At 31.7% G+C, this 5,909-nt stretch overlaps 1 long non-coding RNA gene across 1 annotated transcript; it reads right to left on the bottom strand.

The window, feature by feature from the left end:
- Positions 1-4,600: 4,600 nt before the first annotated feature.
- LOC111415617 (uncharacterized) lies at positions 4,601-5,421 on the bottom strand. Its single transcript, XR_002706417.2, has 3 exons — positions 5,094-5,421; positions 4,871-5,033; positions 4,601-4,820 (listed from the first exon to the last, which is right to left on the bottom strand). It is a non-coding gene; the product is annotated as an uncharacterized lncRNA (long non-coding RNA).
- Positions 5,422-5,909: the final 488 nt, after the last annotated feature.

The following is a 5,909-nucleotide window of genomic DNA, read 5'->3' as shown; positions in this document are numbered from 1 at the left end:
TCTTTTTTACCAAACGACCAGGACTTTGGTGTGGAGTTGTTATAGCACATCAGTTTATTAAGAAATAAATCAAATCACGTCATTGCATTACCACCGACAGAAAAGGCGTATCCATAGCGAATATAAGCCATTTTATCAAGAAATCATGCGGAGAAGATATCAGGAGACGATATAGAAGATGATAATGAATATAATTACGTGTACAAACATTATTGTTATAACTATTTTGTATATTATTTATATTAAAACCATGTTGTCACATCAACTTAAAATAGTTTGGGTGCTTGATTTATCCATTTTATTTAATTATCTAGTTTTTTGTTTCTCTTATAAAATTGCGTTTTAGTGGTTTTGCTGATGCTGTTTTTGAAACGACCGATTCAAATATTTTTGAAAAGAAGATATTAAGGAGAATAATAGGGCGAGTGCAACAAAATAATATGTGGAGATCCAGATACAACCATGATTTGTATCAGAATAGCCATTATCAGAGTTCATCAGACTCCAAGGTTTCCAGATTGATTAGAATGGGAGACAAGAAACTGCCTAACCGACTAATCGGTAGAAGAATTCAAGGAATGAGACAAAGAGTCTGCTATGAACGCTACACCAACTTCTCTATATCCTCTTTCCTTGCCACTAAGAAATAGTATGTGTGTCTTTAATTCCTTCCCTACCCACTTTGTTTCCTGTATTTCCGTTAATATGATCTCGTTGTTTAAGGTTTTCATATTCGCGGAGTTTAGATTGGTTTTTAGTCAACCAAATGGAGAGTCTGAATTTATCAAGCAAATACGTAGAATCGCCTTTTTAGAGATTTCTACAAAAAAATTCGATGGGGTTTTGTAACAAACAGAAAAGTTTATCATAACTTTGTTACTTGAAATTGGAATCAGTTCATAAACAAAATCTGAATATTTTTTTAAAATTAATTGTTTATTAAGTATTTAAAAAAAGTGGAGATTGCAAGTGAAAGTTTAATATCTATATTTGGTTGCTGGTGGATTCATGTCAGTTTGCAAAAAAATTGTAATAAACGTTGACGATATCGTGCGAAAAACATGCATTAAATGCCCCGGAAGTAATAGTTTCACAAATAGGGTACGTGTTGCCACGCGATACGAGGTAAAGAGTGTTCAAATTACCTGCCACCATCAATGACAAAGTACTGTTTGTTAGCGCTTTAAAAACATGGCATAGTTACTAAGCAGTTTCTCTCCATCGGTTTCCCCGCAAAACGGCTCTAAGCCGGAAAACACGCGAACTTTTCGTCTTAATTTATTTGACATTAAATGGATTTACTAAAGTACCACTTTAACAACTCTTCGGGTTGGTCCAACCAAGCATTTACCAAACTTACTACCAAACTTTTACTTTTCGTTTTTCTGTAAACTTTCAACCACTCCGCAATTATCCAACACTTATTTTGAATTTCCTTCTAGAAGGTTTTATCAATACAACGTAAAAAATTCTTTTAAATTACTCTTTCTTGTTATCCCAAATCAACTTTTACTTCAAAAGTTTAATCGATTACCATTGATTAATTTTGGTTTTATGAGAAATATATAAAAAAGTTTTAGTTAAAAGTGTTATTTAAAAGATACATTAAAAAAAAGAAAGGAAAATCTCTTTTACACTGTTTACATCACACGGCTTTCGAACTTTATATACGAAAGGTTCAATCGTTTCGATTTGTTGAGTTAGTAGCGCAAATTGGCTGAAGTTACGTGTAGAGGCACTCTACTGTGAGGCGACAACTTTGAAGTTTACCGATAAATCAAGCCGTATTTGCCACCCACAACTTCGGTACGATCGCGACCGAAGTAAATAAGCGTGAGTTTGGAAACAACGCAAATTCATCTCAAATCTTTGTTTTCGCGTCTGCCCAACTTTTTTATTACAAATAGCTTAAATGTCTTTAAGTTTCAATAAGGAAAGTTAAGTTATATAAATTATCTTTTCAAATAATATTTATCTTTACATCTCTTGTTAGTTTAATACAATAAATTATTTTAAAGTTCGTATAACTAGAAATTTTAAAAATTGATTTATAAATTCCATGCGAGTGCAGACCATTTCGAGACTTATACTTCGCATATATATCATCATTTTTCATGCAGAAACATTGATTATTGCGAGCACGAGGTCGGCACGAGATTTAATGCGCCTTTCGCTCATATGATTTATGGAACGAATCTTACCGTCTTATGCAGCAAACCACGTGATGTAATCACTGGGTTAGGCAATTTTTCTTCACCACATATTATCTTATTACATCGCCTTTTTTCTTCTTATTTTTTAATAAAAAAAGTAAACGTTAAATTATTTTCGGAAAAATTGTGTCGGACAACATTGCGTGTTCAGTCTTTCCATTTGATCACAAACGACGTTTCTGGTCGATTTTCTGAATACTTTATGCAAGTCACTCTTAATGGAATCTAACCAAAACACGCGAACCAAATAATCCATGTCTTAATTTACTTGCTCGTTAAAATCTACCGTTACATAATGGAAAATGTATTAATCAAAAAATTGTGTTGTTATCAGATCTGTTTTCCATTTTTATAGCTACAAAGTGGGTAAAGACGTAAAAATAGCACGAACAGCTGTATACACGAATTGGATTGCGTGATTTATTGATTAGTGTGTACGCGGTTTATATTGGGGAATAGAGTGGATAACAAATCTGTTATAAATTATGCCGGAACGACCGCCATATGAAGGACAAAATATAACCGTGTTGCGGTTAAGAGAGGATAGATGGAACCATACGGCAAATGCTCCAACAACATTAGGCAGCATGGGGCAAATTTCGCGCTTCTCTCGTATTATGCATTCTCATATTTCACAAACAGGTGACACTATCGTGATGGAGCCTTTTTCATTCGCAGCTACCTCCCGGAAAATCAATGGCATACCGACAACCGTGGTCGTGCTCTACGTCTACGATCCATGTGACTAACGGGGAGAGTGAAAATCGTATGGAAATTGCATGTCACTTTTGATAGATCGCACGGTAAACAACTGACGATTTTTCCTTTTCTTTTGTATTGTCGCCCTAAAAAAATATCGTTTCGTTTTCCTCCGTTGGTTTTTGAATAATGTAAAACAAGTGGTTTGTCTGGAAATATATCGTTTGGAAAACTACAACTTACCTAGAATAAACCTATGCGAAGTTAGCTCCCAATTAGATAGGATTTTACATGTATAGTATTTTAATTATAACAAGAGAACCAGTCAACCGATTTCGGTAAACAATGTCTCATTCGAAAGCTCAATCCTTGGCCAATACGAAAGTGGAAATGCCCGATTCGAAATCTCTCTCGAATTCCGCTAAAACGCCAAAATAATGCGAAGGTACACGATAATAACACAAAAATTACCTTTTTTAAGTGGTGATAACTCGTAAACGATGTACCCGATGATCAAGATCTATACGTCATTCGATTCGTCATAGTTTCTTCTATCGAAATCAGAAAATGTCCGATGTCAATTCTCTCCCGTTAACCTTGTACAGCCCATGGAATGACACCGTGTTCGGCTCGTTGTTTATGCACGTATGAACGCCCGAAAGTCTAGCCCCCAATATAAAAAAATTAATTTAAACTAAATCGATTATAATGAGAGAACGGTTTGACGGATTTTAATGTTTTATATGTCAATCGATAGCTTTCGCCTTGCTGAATGCAGTTGTCGAAATGCCCGATTCGAAGTATTTAAGAATTTTGATTAACACACAAAAAACGAATTAATCAAACACATCAATTATCTCCTTAACTAATTGACCAATTGTAGTCATCAATATCTCGATCGAAAGTATGATCTACAATGAATGCGAAGGTGGAAATGCCCGATTTCAAAACTTACTAATTACCTGCGTACAGCCATTGAAATGACCCCGCGAATCTGCCGACTGGAAGTCTAGCCCCCAATAAGAAAAAATTAATTTTGATTACATTCGCTATAACTAAAGAACGGTTTGACGGATTTTAACACTGAGAAAAATAATGTGGGAAAACTACCTAAAATTTAGTCAAATTATCTAGAATGTATAGTCAAAAATTAGCTAACTACTACTACTAGTTATATAAACTAATTCTATTTCGATAATTTAAGATAGATAAATGATCGAAAAATGTATCTTATAAATACCTAATAAAATTAGTTTCATTATATAATATTAATAGATGTTTTTACTATTAATATTATTTTTATTATTAATGGCAGTAGATAGCTTCATTACTTAAATATAGATGTCATACCTAAATTTTTCACTGTAATATCGACGATTTGTAGTCAAATTATCCAATTGTTGGTAGGTGTTATTACAACATTGTTTTGATGTATTATATAATAATATATTTATATTAACTACTACAAATAGTTGAATTTAATATTGACGATAGTTCGTTTATCAAAATATTGTAAATCTTTTGATCATTTTTTGTGTTTAAAATGTCTATTAATGTTTATTATTCATATCCGTATCACTAGATACTTTATCAAGATATATCTATAAAAAAAAACAAGTATACATATATTATATATATAACAAATATATTTTCAAGTATATTGTAGTAATTACACTATATATCAACAATTATTTTTCTTAAACTATAAAGAATACATATATTATCAAGAACACAAACTATAAAAGAAATTATAATTATAAGAAATTAATTTTAAATATACCTTTAAATGATAGACGAAACTTTCTTGGCCATCTAGTATTGATGGTCTGTAAATGTCTTGTTCAGTTTTAATTATAGCAGGAATAAGTATGGCATTCAGATTTATAATTAAGAGGTAATTTTTTGAATCTAAAATGTCTATATAAATAAGAAAGCAAATCAAAAAATACAAAACAAACCTTCATTTAAGTTAGATGACTGTAATAAATTGAAAAATGTGCGAGATTTTTTATCTTTTATATCTCTATGGTATATATTTTTTATAAAGGTGTCAAATATCGTCCACTTGGAAAATAATAGTGTGTTTCGTTTTGGATGCAATTTTTCAAAATCTAATTTAATCTGAAAATTAAGTTATTTTAATGATTTTATACATTTTGCTACAACTAAGAAACAACTTACCAGTGCTACAGCAATGTTTTGTTTTAAAATAAGCCATTTTGTAAAAACATCTATTGATTTGTCACGAACGTCTTTTTTTCGAACATTAAACGTGCTTATCCACTTTTCAAACACTATATCGTTTGGGGAGTAGTTGTTTTTTAACCATTCATAATCGCTAAATGTATTTATCTCAAACGTCTCTTCAACAATATCTGCTTCGTTAGAGGCATCAGTAACGTTTCCTATTTTTCTTTTCTGTCCGATAGAAAGTGAATGCTTATACTTCTTTCGAAAGGAATAATATTTTTCTATTAGTTTTCCCCGTTGTTTTTTGTACCCAAATACGTTACCTGAAAGGCACATGAAATTAAAAACATAAAAAATCATGTACTGGTAGTTTTAATTTGGAAACGTACCTCCAATTCTAATGGGAATAGGTTTTTTATTTCCTTTGCGACATTTTGGCACAATTGGCGATCTACAGATGTGTCACTGGCTAACCAATCCTCCACGATTAACGTGGTAAGGATATTTCGATTTTTCGAACTTAATCCGCTAATTTTATATTCTCATAAAATTAACCGACCACTAACCGATTTTAATAAGAGATTTTCTAACTTCTAAAATAAATACATCTATGATTTAGGAAATAAACTGGAATATAAAACAACTTACAAAGATCGGTTGGTTTTCAGGATTACCATTTTCATCTGTATCTATTATATTAGTATTTATCCAATTACTTACTGTTGATGATGATGAATTCGATGCAGTAATTGTACTTGCCAGGGGTGTTGTTAATCCCTATAAAAAGCATTTAAAGAAAATAAACTT

The sequence above is a fragment of the Onthophagus taurus genome, chromosome 6 (genome assembly GCF_036711975.1).
Source record: "Onthophagus taurus isolate NC chromosome 6, IU_Otau_3.0, whole genome shotgun sequence".
Lineage (NCBI taxonomy): Eukaryota > Metazoa > Arthropoda > Insecta > Coleoptera > Scarabaeidae > Onthophagus > Onthophagus taurus.
This window is presented reverse-complemented; position numbering and strand designations above follow the sequence as displayed.